This window comes from Tenrec ecaudatus, chromosome 17 (assembly GCF_050624435.1).
Source record: "Tenrec ecaudatus isolate mTenEca1 chromosome 17, mTenEca1.hap1, whole genome shotgun sequence".
Classification (NCBI taxonomy): domain Eukaryota; kingdom Metazoa; phylum Chordata; class Mammalia; order Afrosoricida; family Tenrecidae; genus Tenrec; species Tenrec ecaudatus.
The window spans coordinates 3,045,175-3,061,961 of NC_134546.1; the positions used below are offsets into that span (position 1 = coordinate 3,045,175).

Consider the following 16,787-nt stretch of genomic DNA (forward strand, 5'->3'; position numbering starts at 1 on the left):
TCTGGGTAAACTAGGGAAACAAATCCACAGAAGCACATATGTATAAGAGAGAATTTTATATAAAGGGTAAGTGTACATTAAGAAAGCACCCCAGCCCAGTGCTGCCCAAGCCCATAAGTCCAACATTAGTCCATATGTCCGACACCAATTGTTAGTCTGGGTACATTAGAGTAACAAATCCTCAGAAACTCATGTGTAAGAGAAAGTTTTATATAAAGGTTAAGGACCCATCAAGAAAACATCCTGACCTTGTGCTGCCCAAGCCCATAAGTCCAATATTAGCCCATATATCCGACACTAATCCACAAAGTCCATCTCCATCCCACAAAACATACACAATGATGCCGACTGTAGGAGGAAAGCCAAATCAGTAAACATGTCAGCATCTCAGTGCTGGCAGGGTCTCCACACGGCTGCTCCAGCACCCAGGGCTGCATCAGGGTAGGTTCATGTGGCTTCTCCTCAGGGATGTTTCACAGAAAGTTAGCCTTGCCAGCTGAAGCAGGGAACTGGCTAAGGTAATTGCACCATGATCTGACCATCAGAAAGGAAAAGACCTAGAACTAGAAAAGTGAGGCTCTCTGAGCCATTTATCTCTCCACCCTTAAATGTGTTTATCAACCAGAGTGGCACAATACATTTTAACTATCTCAGCTTTAAAAACAAACATCTAATTTTATGTCTTTAATGAAAGTGAGTTCATCCACAGTTATTTATTTACAACCATCCCAAAATAGGTTCCCAAACTTATTTGGCCCTTTTCAAAAAAAAAATATTACTCTGCACCCACTGGCATTAAAAACGTTTGTGCTATGGCCCCAAATCCAGGATAAAGTGTAGATGTCTGCTTTGTCAGGCCCCCTGGATCATTCCAGTGCCCCCCAAGGGGTGAGGGCATCCATTTCAGGAAACTTTGATCTCGACAGTCACCCAAGCAAATTCCTAGATTCAGTCTTGCCTGCGTTCCCTCCCACATCATTCTGCGTACCTGTGGATGCTTCCTTTGTCGTTGCCTGTATGCCTGCCCTGTTTCCTGTATCTCACGGCACTCATCTGCAGTGTAGTGCAATGGTCTTGCAGCCATGGTCTTTGGAATGCCCAACAAATGATCTGGTGGGGCCATACAAATGGAGTTTCTACAACTCCAATAAGGGGATTGATTGGTTTTGCCATCCTCTGGGGCTTAAAATGAGTTGTCTCAAAAGTAGAAGTATTTAAGGGAGTTGTGGGAAGCCCTAAGTGAGCTGTATGACACTTCCCCATGAGAAACTGAGAGCCAGGAAGAGATTATATGTAGATAACTTCTTTACACTCATAATTAAGAGGCTGGGAGGAAGACCCTGGTGGAGGATAGCCTTCCTCTTCGAGAATGGGAGATGGATCTCAGTCACACTCTCCTAACTAAAAGTTAATCCCCACAATGTCCGCCCATAATAATGCCAATCTTAAGATGCTTCCTACAAGCTCCTTGTTCCTACTGTACCTTGAAGGTTGTCTGCCACGGAGAACAATCAGACTGCCCCACCTTAAGTATAGTCAACTCCATTCTGATAAGGATCAAAGATTGTTCCCCTGAGAAGAGCTCTGGGACTCATCAAGTCAAGCCAGCTCAGAGATGACCAAGATTCAGCCACCATCTCAACTCTAGAACCCACCCATCCTGTTATGAATGCGCCTTCCTTTCACGTGTATCCCCCTAATACATCCCTTCTTGTTACATATGTGTATGCTGTGGCTTGCATGCCCCGTGATTATCTAAGCTTGCTCGAGAATACATTATCTCCTCATCTCTCTCTCTGGTTCTGGTCTCCGTGGAAGAGGTGAGTCCTTGCATTGCCTTGTCTGTTTCTTTAATTTACCCTTCAATTACACAACTGCTCCTTAGTACTTATTCAGTTGTGAAGGTGTTAGGTAGCTACCATTGTGCATGCTCAGAGGTTTGAGCTTCCAGCCAGGAAGGGGTGGTACACCTAGGTGGGATTGGCCCATTTGGGCCAGGTGAATTCAATTCAGCCAATGGCGTCGACCAGGATCTTTGACCACACCTCCCAGTGGATGACCTGAAAAGCCAGAATCCAGAGCCTGTGGGCGCTCCTGCTTCTCAAGCTGCTCCTCAAAAGGCCATGCAGTGATCTCCTCTGGCCTCAGGACTCCACGTGCAGGTGTGAAGTGCCCTGAGGTGCTGTGTAAACCTGAAGCTTATTTTACTTTTCATAAAAAATCATTTGGAACCCAAACCAGGCGTGAATTCTTTCTTACTTGGAGCCAAGGACTGAGGTGTATCTCTCCCCTGAGAGACCTAACAGAGGCTGGTCCCCCACCCTTCCCTAGCAGGGCAAAGACCAAGGAGACTTGTGACTGGAAGGCTGATGATCAGAGAGAGAGGCAGGTCAAGAGGCACATCTGGAAAGCGTTTGTCCTGGCCAAAAAAGAACTATAACTTGAGTATTTCTGATCATGAATTGTTACTCGTTAACTTCCTTATTAAACTCCATAAAACCTTGGCTTAATGCTGAGTTTGGCTCTCCTTTCCCCTTGTAAAGGAGGCCGGGTGTAGAAGAGGGTTACTCACTGGGGTGCCAACCCCAAGGTTAGTGGTTTGAACCTTCCAGCCATTATATTAGAGGAGGATGAGACTCTCTCCTCTTGTGAAGATTTACAGGCTCAAGAATCCTATGAAGCACTTATACTCTGTCCTGTTGGGTCTTTACGAGTCAAAGTGCACTCGCGTATGGTAGGATACCTACCTGTGTAAAGTGAGATGCGGTCACCATGTGGCCCTACATTATTCTTACACCTGGACAGCCCCTGATTCGTCTTGGCTGGTCAGTGCAAAACCTCATCCTTTCCCTCCGTATCTTGGATCTCCTCACGCTCACATTATCTGTATTACAGCCGTAGTGATTTTAGATATGGGGTGTCTCACTCCCCCACTTACACATGTCTGCATCTCCCTGTAGCAACCAACCTTAAGTCTAAATTACTTAAAATGTAACATGTAACTAAATGTACATGTAACTAAAGTTCCAATGTTCATTCACTTTTTCTTTATTTGGTAGTCTCGTATTTCAGTATTTATTACCTCATTCTTTTATTACAATTGACTATTTGTAAGTTCAAGGCAGAATTCACACAGTTTTCTCTTCCAGTTACACTGTCGCCCAACCGTTACTTCTCAGACCACTGGCCACCCCATTCCCCATCTCAACCTTGTTGACTTCTACTCATTCTTTCAAAAGCTTCCTCACATTTCACTTCTTTGGGAAGCCTCCCAAAGAGACTGAATCAATGACTTTTCTGAATTAAGGCACCATGAATTGATAATTACAAGTATGTGTTCTTGAGCTAAACTGCTTGAGATCAACTCCAACAACGTTTACTAGGTCTGTGACCTTGGGGAAATGACTTGATCCTTTTGTGCCTCAGCTTCTTCGAAATTGAAAATAATAACACTTTTCTTTTGGGCTGTTATCACAGACAAGAACGATTGTAATGCAGCAGGAGCACAAAGTATTCACACCGTACGAGCATATGACTGTTGCTCTGGTCAGTAGCAATAGCTGCATTTAATTATTATCACATGGTTTTTGCCGAATTGTTGTACATTTGTTTCCACTCTAGTCTCCACAATTGTCATTAGTAAAAATACTAAGGGAAGATAATATCTCATGTTTATCTTCAAAGGTGAATATGAAGTGTTTTTCAGAAACACTTAAGAAAACGTAATACTATGCAAACCCACCTTCTGGGGTTAAAACACCACCACCACCACCACCACCGCCCCGGCCAGCGAACATACTCTGCAGTATATTCAACACCACACAACGAATCAGGCCCACAGAGTGAACACACTGCCCGGAAAGAATACACCCTGCTGGACAATCAACAAAACAATACCAAGGGGTCCGTATTGTCTTTTAAAAATCTCAGAAAGCTAGGAAGAGGAAGGAAAGAAAGACAAATGGGTCACCCAGGGGGAGAGAAGACTGTTGCTACATCGAGGGGAGTGTAGTCAATGTAACGGGACAAGCTGTGTATAAATTATTCAATGGAAAACCAATCTGCTCTGTCAACTTATACCTGCACCCCAATAAAAGAGAGCAGTATGGACATGTGAAGTAAGATCCACTTTGAGGAAGAAAACAGAGGAAATTAAAAATTAGAGATTACTCTAGAAGAGTCCCACAACTGATCCATGATGTTGTCTCCTGTGGGTGGTCGGCATGTTGCTTTAAGACCAGAAACTATGCCACTGGTACTTCCAACACACAAAGCGAGCAGGTCTCAGACGAGCTTCCAGATGAAGAGGAGGCGACGAAGAAGGACCTTGCTGTCCGTTTCTGAGGATTCAGCCTCGGGCAGCCTTATGAACACATCAGAACACTGTCAGATCCTGGAAACCGCATGAACAGCGAGATAGCACTGTCAGAGACATTGGCAATAGGTGAGCTCCTCAGGTCAGGAGACATTCAAAACAGGACCAAGGAAAAGCTGACTTCTCAGAGCAGAATCAATCATAACAAGGACGCAAAGTCAGAAGAAAGAGCTGCGGCCAACAATTTATCCCTGGAACTGGGAATGCATGCAGTATGAATCTAAGAAAATTGGAAGTCATGAAAAATGAAAGGGAACACAGAAAGATCGATATTCTGGGCATCTGCGAGTTAAAATGAACTGATCTTAGCCATTTTGAGTAAGATGATATAATTTAATATGCAGGGAATGAAAAACTCAAAAGCAATGGCATCATATTCATTGTCCAAAAGTACATTTCACGATCTCTCTTGAAGTACAATACATCTGTGATAGTATTATATCTATCTGCATAAAAGGAAATCCAGTCAATACCACTATTATTCAGATTTATGAATGAACCACTAAAGCTAATGGTGAAGAAATTGAAGAATTCTAACCACTTCAGCCTGAAGTTGATCAAACATGCAGTCAAGGCACATTCATAATTATTGGTATATCAAATGCAAAGTTACAAGCAAAGAAGAAGGAATAATAATTGGAAAATATGGCCTTAGTGATGGAAATGAAGCTGAAGATTCCATGATAGAATTGTATAAGCCTAATGACTCTTGATTGCAAATACACTTTTTCAACACAAAAGGTGACTGACTAGACACAGGACTTCTCCAAATGGAATTCACAAAAGCCGAATGGGCTTCATCTGTTGGAAGAGACTGTGTAGAAGTCCAATATCAGCACCTGAAATGGGACCAGGGCCCAACACTGGAATCAACCATCAACGACTTATATGTAAATTCAACTTGAAGCCGAAGGAAAGTAAAACAAGTCCTTGAGAGCCAATATACTCTCATCAGTCTATCCCGCCTGCCTTTCATGAACAGCGCAAGAACCGATTTGCTGCATTGCATATGATGACAGTAAACCCCACCAACATTGTACATGAAAAAAAAGTTCAGAGTGGAAGTCAGAAGAGAACTCTGAGAAATGATCTTAATTGGAGGGGAGCTGAGGAAAATGGAGGAAATGCTGACATGAAGATGCCGAACACAAACCTTCAAAGGGCATCTCAAGAAGGCAAAGTAAAAAATGATAAAGAAATTTACAATGACCCAGAGCCTTTTGTTTAAACCTAGAGCCTTTCTTGGATCCACAGCCAATGCTTCCGGAAGCAGCAGTCAAGTGAAGAGATGATGCAGCGCAGTGGGGAAACCTGCTGCACGAGGCTTCTTTAAAATGTCATAATGCAAGGAGGTTACTTTGAGGACAAGGTGCTCCTGACCTCGTCATTGACGCTTTCAACCGTGTCCTGTGCGTGTGAAAGTTAGGCATTGAATAAGCAGCACTGGAGAAGAACCGATGCATTTGAATTATGGTGCTGGCTAAACGTACCGCAAGTACTACGAACTGCCAAAAGAGCAAATCTGTCTTGGGAGACTCGTAACCAGAATGCTTCGCCTAGGTTGGATGCGTTTCAGTAGAACAGGATGCCGTGCGTGGTGAGACAGAGGGCCTCGGGAAAGAACGCGACTGTCAGCAGGATGGATTGACACAACGGCGGCAACAATAGTTTCAAACATAGCAACCCTGGGGAGGATGGTGTGGAACCAGGTGGCGTTTAGTTCTGTGGTACATCGTTCAATCGCATCGGGCAGCATTATACAATTGCTACCACAATCAGTTTAAAATACTCTCTTCCTTCTTGACTCCTTGAAATCAGTTCCCTAATTGTTACCATATATACTTGTGAATGAGCCGAGTTTTTCAGAACATCTTTAATGTAGTTTTGTGGTAGAATTAGGTGCCTCTACTGATATTCGGGTCGGCTTATTCTCAAGTATATATGTATCGTATTACTAACTTATATTTGTAATTTTTATCATATATGTAGTGCTGAACTGGAACCATTTGCAATTTGGGCATTAAATACGCGTGAACGAATACTGTGGGGGTTTGCTATTGGCCTGCGGCACATTCCTGCATTCCATGCTATTTCTGGGCTTTCCTCCAGGGAGAAAGGTATGCTATTTTAGGTGTGAAATGCTGTCCCATGAATTAACTGTGACAGAATTTCATAGTAGATATTACACTAACTGATAGAAAAATTCTGCAGACAGAGTGGCCCATGTTTTATAATCAATTGCTGCAGTTTTCTGGCCCCGGAATAGGAAACTCCAGGACAAATGTGAGGCGAATAATATGAGTAGTGAAAAGAGAGCGATGCTTGGACCGAAAGTACAAGATAACGTGAGAGACTGTGGGCGCACATGTCACAGGTCCACTTCGCCTTCAGGTGAGGAAACAGCCCTTTCCAAATCCAGATTGAGAGCAACCCTGTCCAAATGCAGACGCACAAGCCAACAACGCAATGTGCTGTTATCTCATTAAGCAGAGCTGTGCTCACCCTGATCAATCATCTTGAATAAAATAAAATAAAATGATGTTCATTTCTCAAAGTTGGTGAAATCCAAGAAGTCTATTGGCAGCCATTCAAGCTACACCCTCCTATTTCTTCTTAAGCATGAGCTATTTTCAGGAAAACAGCAATTGACACTAATTATTGCTAATTACTCATCTTGCTTTTATTCTTTGAGCTTATCTGGCTGTACCAATATGCACTGTTGATGCTAAACATTAGCATGGAGGAGTGCAGAATTTTTCAGTCCTAGCATAAGCTATTTTCTAAAGCATTCTCCCTCCAATCATACTCCTCCCCCACTCCCTACCCACCCACACACTGTAGTGTAATCAGTATAAGAAACAAACAAACAAACAAAAAGGGTTTGGGTCCTTAGGCCTCTGGACAAGTTCTAAGCTTCTTAGACTTCTGTAGGTCTGCATGGGCACATAAGGAGGCAATGATCAAGTATCCGTGCATTGTTTATTTGCTTTTAAATGTCAATTACTTGTTTTTAAAACCATCAATAGTTCTTTCTTGCCATTGCGTGAAGCATAAAATTATCAATCTACAGATCATGGGCTTCAAAAAACTACTCGCCCCCTGGGTGATGCAAATGCTTAATATTGTTAACTGCTAAGAGAAAGTTGCAGGTTCAAGAGGCACAGCTGTGCCTTGACACCCACCCTTGCTCTGACTCAGAATTCGCTAGATCTGACTCATCATAGGTGATTTTCCAGTCGTCTGCTGAGAAGAGACTAAACTTGACCCATGCAGGCTCACACTCACACAGCTGTGTGGCCATATGTTATTCTTCACTGAGGCTTTTTCTTTCCATGTTTAGGTTCACTGACTCCTTGTAATTATACACATTTTTCACACATTGAAATCTACCTAGCATTTATTTTTATGTATTAAAACACAGAATTTGCTTTATTCAGTCCTAAAGTTGTTGGTATACGTGTGTCTGTCTCATGTCTAAGACAACTTCATGATAAACTTAAATGAACATTCACCAAACCAAATAAAGCAGCTTCTAACAGATTAATATTTTTCTACCCATATCAAGGAGATACTGGTTATAAGCTAAGTAGTTTTCTTGGTTTAAAACAGATTTGCTGTTGTTGGATGATTTTAAGGAAAATTTTACTTTTTTGTGAAATCAATGATATCATTCTCTAGTTTGAGCATTCTGTTGAGCCATTTTTCTTTGAAACGGGCAAAAATCTGAATCTCTTCCAGCAATTGACCAAGGTGCTGACTTCCAAATTTCCTGACAGGCGAGTGAGTGCTCCAGTGCTTCTTCAGCTTTCTGAAACCTTTCCACGTGTATTCCACCCGTTCCCAGAGCCTTGTTTTGGCGAATGCATTCAGCGTAGTTTGAACTTCTTTCAGCACCATAGGTTCTTGCTCATATGCTGCCTCTGAGATGGGCCATGCTGACTCGTTCTTTTTGGTACAGTTACTCTGTGTGTTCTTTGCAGCTTCTCTTGAAGTATCCTGCATTATTCGATATTTTGCCAAAATCATTCATATTTAAATCAACGAACATATTTACATAATATAAAATTACATATTATTAAAGAGGATAGAGTTTTTCCTGGTGTATACCCAAACACATTTTCCAAGTATCATCAAGCATATTTGATATCCTTATCAGCTTTGTACTTGATATTATGACCAATTTAAATATTTTCTATTCTTCTACTGCATATGCCTTTGGCAGCCATTGCTAGAACAAAGGTATAGGAGGGATTTGGCCACACGACTCCTATTCAGTTTTGTTTTTTTGTGTGTGCTATTGTTTGAAGTGAACTTGTTTGTCACATGACTCCATTTCCACTTCAGTTTCCCTTTCCTCCTTTTTCTTTAAGCCCCTCTGACCACTGTGTAGGTGTGAGGGCTAATCCTAGTCAGTTTTACAAGCATTCACTCTAACTAACCTTGTGGTTTTTATCTGAGTTTTAACTTTATGAGAATTTTCAGCAACAGAAATTTAATGGTAATAGAAACCTGTATTTTTATTTTCTTACCACTTACTGCCTCTTCCTTTTGTCCTCATATCCATTAAGATACAGTGTATCTTTGTTTCTGTAATTCTTCTTTTATATTAACTCTGTTCAAAGCATACCACCTAATTTTGCCTTCTATGCTATGGAATTTTATTCAGCTGGATAAAATGAAAATAGGTCCATGCAAGCTAAAAGTGACCTGTAGTAGACTCCACCTAAATTTATAAATCATGTGAAAAACAGATTTGATACATTAGATACTAATGACTAAAAGTCAGATGACTTGTGGGATGATATCAAGAACATCATACTTGAAGAAAGAAAAAAAAAGTCATTGAACAGACGGAAAGGGAAAATCCAATATGCATGGCAGAAGAGACTCTGAACCTGTCTATGGACTCAGAGAATGGCTAAGCCAAAAGGAAGAAATGATGACGCTAAAGAGCTGAACAGAAAACTTCAAAATGCAGCACAAGAAAACAAAATCAAACATTATAATGAAAAGTGAACAAAACCTTGGAGTTAGAAAACCATGAGGTAAGAGCACTCTCAACAGAGCGCTAGCTGAAAGAACTGAAGGAAACTTCAAGCCTCGAGTCGAGATGCTGGAAGATTCCATGGCAAAATGTTGACTGATAGAGGCCACACCAAAAGACTATGGGAAGGATACACAGACACTGCCAGAAATAACTGGTCAACATCCAACCATCTGAAGGAGAGCATATGATCAAGTACAAATGGTCCTGAAGGAAGAAATCCAAAATGTTCGAAAACCCACTAGCAAAATACAGGGCTCCAGGGATTGACTGGTTACCAATTAGAATACTTCAAAAACTAATATTGTGCTGGACGCACTCATTAATCTAGGCTAAGAAATGGGGAAAACATTTGCACGTTAAAAAAAAAATTAAAAAGAAAAAGAAAATTGAAGAGATTCTTGTTTGTGCCCATTCCAAAAAAGAAATGACCACACAGAATGTGGAAATTTGGGGATAATATTTTTATTGTTACATGCAAATAAAACTGATTTAAAAATGGTAGCAGGAATACATTGACAGCTGCCAGAAGTTCCAGCCCAATTCAGAGATAGCAGAGGGGATAGAGTATCATTGCTGGCACCAGATCAATCTCACAGAAAATGGAGAGCACCAGAAAGCATTAACTTGTTTCATTGACCAAGCAGGATGTATTGACTGTGGGGATCATAGCCAACTATGGGTGACCTGGAGAGAACTGGGAATTTCAGAACACATCATTGTGCACACGAGAACCTGTGCATGGATCGAGGCAGTTGTTTGAAGAGGAGCAGAGACTACTGCATGGTTTAAAACCAGTAAAAGTCTGCATTAGGGCTGTATACTTTCACCATACTAAAATCCATTCTAAAAATCTATAAAAAACATCAGTGCCCGAAGAAGAAGATCAATAACCCACATAAAGAATGGGCAGAGCCCATGAACAAATTGGTCACTAAACAACACAGTCAAGTGGTCAGCAAATGTACTAAGCACCCATTTGAAAGGTGAAGTCAGAACAATGGTGAGATACTACCTCGGCACAGTTCTGAGAGCAAAGTTAAAATAAGCAAACAAATCAGGAAATAATGCCAGAGAAAGTGCAGAGGGCTAAGCACCCTCACGCACTGTGAGTGCGGTTGTGAAACAGCAGAACCACTGTGGAAGGTAGCATGTGTGGCTCTTGCTGAAGAAATTGGAAATAGAAATGGAATATGATCCTGCAATCTCTTTACTGCATTCGTATCTTAGAACTGCATTTATATCTTCGAGAAATACAATCAGTGACACCAATCGATTTCTCAGTCCCACTTCACTGAAGGCTCACTCTCACAAGCCTGTGCCTGAAGTCCTTGGAAGCTTTCAGTCATGAGGTGGAAAAAGGACCTTTATCCAAGACTAAGAGACTTAAGACAAAGAAGTAGCGGCAGATCCCTTCAACCCATCACTGGAGAACTCCGGGTGCTGTGTACTCACATGTGATAGTAACCCATTACAGCTGGTGATTATTATTGTGTAAAAGTTTTGTTGACATAAAATTCACCTATCAAACAATTCAATGGTTAAATGATATATTTTTAAATTGTGCAGTTATCACCACAATGCCTTTTAGAATATTTTCCTCTTTCTTGTCCTAAATATTATTAGTTTCATATTTCTCCCACCCCTAATCTTCTTTGCCATAATCCTAACAAGCTATCAACACAATTACTGTTTCTATAGACTTTCCTATCCTGGATTTCCCATGCAGAAAAACATACCCAAACAAAACAAACAAACAAACAAGCTCAACAACCGTAACAAAATAAAACACAGAAAACCCTCCATCAAAATATGAAGTGTCAATGGAATGAGGTACCAGGTATCTAAGACCCAGAATAAAACCACACCCAAGGTGAATGGGGAGGGGCATGGAGTGGAGGCCCAATGTCCATCTGTAGACAATTGGACACAGGGAAGAGATGAGCCATTTTGGGTGCAATATAGCATGGATGAAACACACAACTTTCCTCTAGTTCTTTGATGCTTCCTTCACCCCACTATCATGACCTCAATTCTACCTTATAAATCGGATTAGAAACGAACATGCATGCTGCTACAGTTAAGAGCCCACAACACAGGGAATCCAAGATAGATAAACCCCTCAAGGTGAGCAAGGAGCTTACAGATACCAGGAGGATTAGGGGAGGGTTGGGGTAGAAAAGGGGAATCCATCTCAAGGATCAGTCTAGAACCCCGTCCCAGGGGCATGAATAATGGAAAAGTGGATGAGGGGCAACAGGGGATGATATAAAATATGGAAAAATAATCTATAACTTATCAAGGATTCATGAGGGAGGGCAGATGGAGGGCAGATGGAAGAAATGAGCTGATATTGGGGTCTCAAGTGGGAAGAGAATGCTTTGAAAATGATGATGGGGCATCTGTGCAAATGTGCCTGACACACTGGCAGAATGTATGGATTGTGATAAGTGATGTAAGAACCCCTAATAAAAGTATTTAAAAGGGGAGGGAGGTTCTTTATACATCCAGACTTTGATGACTACAAGGATGGGAGGATGGACCAATAACAGGGAGAGGTGAGTGGACCGGGTGGAGGGACAAGAAAACAGAACCCATCAGTGGAGAGTATAACAGGATGTTATTGTTGATTTCATTTAAAGGTAGTCCCTTTAAAAACAACCCAAAAGAAAAAAGTGTAGAAAATATTAAAGACGGGAACACATCTAAAATAGATCAAAAGGATGACAAGCTGTTACATTTTAACTTAACTACATCTGCATTAGTTCACCTTCTAAAGCACTGTCTGATACTAAGGCGATCCCCATCTCTGGCTTGTAATCAGGGGGTGTTAGTGGAGGCTTATTCCACATGGGGACACTGAAGACGGATTTGGGGCTTTCAGGCTCATCCATAGCCTTCTGCATATTGGGTGCTCAGAACTCACGCTCTACCCCCGGCGGTGTTGAATTCCTTCCATAGTTAGAGCCCATCTCCCAACACTAGCAGGGAATGGTCCATATAACTTTGAGTAGTCCATCTCTCTGAAGAGGACAAATTCACAGTTTGTTCCTCCTTCTTGGTCTGTAAAACCAGTTGAAACTGCTTACTTTAGGTGACCCTGCTGGCATTTAAAATACTGGTTATATAGCTCCTAGCATTATACCCATAAGCAAGCCACCATGGGAGGGCAAAGTGACAGGCAAGGGGTGGCGACCATAATGCTGAGTGAAATTAGTCAAAAACACAAATATTGTATGAGACCATTTTAAAAAGAGGTTTTTAGATGGTAAGAAACAGTTTTGGAGGGATACCGAGAGTGGAGGTGAATGAAGGAGGAGAGGGGCCGTGACAGGCTAGAGAGCAGAGAGTAACCAACATGGCTTCAGGGAAAGCCAAGATGTAATGACAGACGCCAAACACCATCGGGAGGTTTGATGAGCTCTTGCCAGGAAAAGCAATGACCTGCTCTGTGGACCTACATCTCATCCGCGATGAAAAGGCTGAACAATAAGGTGAGCATTTATTTTTGATTAAGGCATCCTGGAGCAGTTCGAAGCAGTGCACATGGAGTTGCCGTGAATTGCAGGACTCTCACAGTGCAGTCCTCAGGAGACAGGCTCACTCACCCTGCGCAACTGTGCTAGATCGGACCACAGGGACGGTGGGATCTTAGAAATGGCAACCTTGCCCTTTCTTCCCTGCAGACATTTCCAGGGAAATAAAGCCTTGATATTTTGAAAACTTGCAAATACATTCTCCGTTCCTTGGTGTCTTTGCCATCTCATCCCGATGCTGGGTTATTCCTCTTGAACGTGCGGTCAGTATGGTGGAGCTTAGTCCACCTCCATGTGCTTCCGAGATGGCTAGTCTCCACTCACTGCCTTCCTTTCCCCAGACCCCGAGCAGCCCTCTGCTCAGAATGATTTTTCCCCACAGGAGGGGTTTCCTTATTGGAACATGTGCATTTTGTGCTCCTTTGAAACAGAAACGACCCTGGAGAGAAGTACGATGGTGAATCAATATAGGATGACTTCAAGCCAGGGAATAAGTCGTGTAATTGTCTTCTTTGTTGTCAGAATGTGTTCAGAAAGTCTTCTTGGAATCGCATATTCAACTTTTTCTACACTCCCTACCCTCCATCAGAGAGAGAGAGAGAGAGAGAGAGAGAGAGAGAGAGAGAGAGAGAGAGAGAGAGAGAGAGAAGGAAAAAGTAGAGCCATGAGCGGTGTACTTTCCCACAGAGAGAAATTGTCTATTCTTGGGAGAGTCCTAAGCCTTAAAATGAGAACTCATCAGTACAGAATCTCCTAGGGAATTGGTGATAATTTTCTGAGTAGTAGTTTATACTTTGTACATCAATTATTTCTATGAGAACTCAAAATTGCAACAAAAGGGAAAGTCATGCAATTATAGATACAATGATTTTATAAAAGTCTTCATTACTCAATGTATCGTATCAGGAGGGACCATAGCATCCTGGCCCCTCTTCACAAACACTCACACCTGTACACACACACACACCAAGGTTTAGAAGAAACATTAGTAAAATTGGAATGAAAACCTTGGAGGTTGACGGCGTACATGCATTAAGCCTTCGCATCGCGAGGAGAGCGTGTGCAGTGAATGAGGAATTACAGTCCACGGAAGGGTTTGTTAGGTGTCCACGGATATTGAAACAAGCTAAAGAGTTGCATTAAGTGGTGCTCATTACCATTCTCTCAAGTAGGAAACACTGGTGCTAAAAAAATGGTAGCACAGATGCCTGGGTAAGACCTGTTTCTGGGCAAATCTTCACAATGTTAAGAGTCGCTCTCAGCTTACTGTCCCAGGGGTTCCGTGTTCTCTTCAGTGCACTCTGAGATGACCACATGAGGAACCTGGTGAAACCCAAACTCGGAGGAGACATGGGTATGAGGTACTCACAAACCAAAGTGTTCACAGAGGGTAGTGTTCCTTTTCACAGAATGGAGTCTTTCCATTGAGCAGGGTCATGTCTGTATCAAGATACTTAGGAAGCTACCTTAGCAATCAGAAGTGAGTTTTGACCAACGGGGGTCATTGTCTTAAGAACATTTCCATCAGTTTCAGGAAGACAACAAGCTCCTGGGAACACTACATATTCTTTTAAAATCAACATCTCCAACCACTGGAATTCAGGTCTGCTAGATTCAGCATCTCTCTCCTCGTTAACCAACGCTAGATAGCTAATGATGCAGTCCTAATGTTTACTCTCCCTTTTCTAGAATTCGTACGTATTTCCAATCTTATTTTAGGTGGGATTCTTCCCGCAGGGTATAACATGGTGAAATCCCTCCTTCCTTCCTTCCTTCTTTCCCGTCCTTTCTTTTTCAGCTCTGCAGAACTAAATGCTCTGAAGTGCAGTGTGGTAGCCAATGTACCCTGGTGCTCGATGTGCTCCCACTGTGGAATGACACGGCGTCTGGATTGACTCCTAATGCAATGGCTTGGAAAACAACAAACAACAACAACCCCACTTGATTCTAATTTTGTGAAGAAAACTTTTCAACATCAAAGTAGAACATATCGAAAACACCCATAGGTCCTCCACCCAGCTTAGGTCATTTATAATATTTTGTCAGACTTGTCGTTAAGTGTGAATTTTGGGATAGATTGGTTTCCTTTACCAGGTTATAGAAATTCTTTATGATGCTTTGTTTGATAATGATTCTTATTTTGATTGAACAAATAATATTTACATTTCTGGAAAAGATGCCTAGGTAATACAGGTGGCTTGCGGTCACTGATAGCCAACCAACTGTAATCAGTAGCTGCATAAAAGCAAGGCCCAGCACCCTGCATTCATTCGTCAGAATCACAGCCAAAAAGACCCTATGGGGCAGTCCTGTTCCGACCCACAGTGGGACCACAAGTCAGAGTCAATTCAATAGCCCCAGGTTTGGTTTTCGTCCCTTCTTATTTTTTGTAATGGGGCCATGCTCCAATGAGATATTATCTTTTTGTTTCTGACTGTTTGATTTGTTCTTATTTTCTTACTAAGGAAATCTGCTGCTCTTCCAGGAAGGCTTTAAGGCACCAGCCATCATGTTCCTCTGGGATATGGTTGGCTAAAAGACAAAAAACACACCTCCATCAAATCATTGCTTGGTATCTAAGAGCCATCTGTGACACCGAGAGAAATTCCAGGAAAGATGCCTGTGGAGAAGCAGGGCCAAGATGTGTCTGAAGTGCACAAGCCAGTGCGGCGCCGAGTCTCCAAGGAGCAACTCCCAAATGATGGGTCAATGGCCCCACCCCAAAAGACCTGAGACTGAGCCATGGGCAGGCTGACTTCCTGACTCGTGGAGGCAGAAACCAAGGGACCATGGGGCTGAGAGCAGAGGGAGGAAGAGAGACATGGCTGCTGGCTGAGGAGAGGTGTTTCTGTGTGCCAAGACTGTATCCTGACCATCTGCTGACACTGACTATGTAGAACTATCCCACCGGGTCTCCCAGGCCCTCGTTCAGCAAGCACACTGACTCATGTTTCTCCGGGGAGCCTGGCTGGTGAGTTCCAATCGCTGCCCATTGGGTCAGAAGCCCAGTTTGTAGCCTGCTGCACTTTGAGGTTCTTTTTTCTCAGGCTTAAAATGGGTAAAAATTTTCTTCAGGTTATTTGACATGGGACTTTTAAGAAGGTGTGTCCTGTGTATATGCGCGGGCGCGCGCGCGATGAGGATGGGGTGAGCGTGGGGGTGAAGGTGGGGAGTAAAGCATCAGTAGACTTGGGAAAGAGTACATCAATCATTGACAAGGTGTTAATTATTATTGACTTAATCTAATTGTTTTTTATACTTTTAATTTCTATTGTATTTTTTATACAGTATTAAATGGTCTATTTCATTAAGGTATTTGAATTAATTCTATAAACTGTTCACGTTATTCTACTTTTAAATCTTTGCTCTTATTAAGTCCCAGTTTGGGGACCATAAAATAGATATTTTGGTCTCTTCTTACTTATTCATAAATATCTATTTTTTCATTAGTATTAATAGAACCAAATAGCTACACTTTTATTAATATTAATTAAAAGAAGCAACTTTTGACTTTATTCATCTCCCCTACTGTTTATTTCTGTTTTCATTTGCTCTGTTTTATCTTTTAGTGTTTCAATTTTCTTTTTAAATTGATTCCATAAATTATTTTCCTAATTCTATTTGAATCCTTACTTCCTTTTAAATCTTTTTTCATTATGCAATAAATACATTTGTTGTTTTACATTACTTTTGGTTATGACTTTAGCTGTTGCATTACTTATTTTCAGTTTTATATAGAATTGCCCTTTGGTTTTCAATATTTTTGTGATTGTTTTCATTGTAATTTCCTCATTTATCTATGTATTAGCAATTTAATTTTGCTTGTTTCTAA

At 41.7% G+C, this 16,787-nt stretch overlaps 1 long non-coding RNA gene across 4 annotated transcripts in view; it reads left to right on the forward strand.

Annotated features, from left to right (window-relative positions):
* Positions 1-16,470, forward strand: part of LOC142430699 (uncharacterized) — a 247,381-nt gene extending 230,911 nt beyond the window's left edge. For all 4 annotated transcript variants that reach the window (XR_012780652.1, XR_012780651.1, XR_012780654.1 and 1 more), the window contains one exon: positions 15,421-16,470. This is a non-coding gene — a long non-coding RNA (uncharacterized LOC142430699). The remainder of the gene's footprint in view (positions 1-15,420) is intronic.
* Positions 16,471-16,787: the final 317 nt, after the last annotated feature.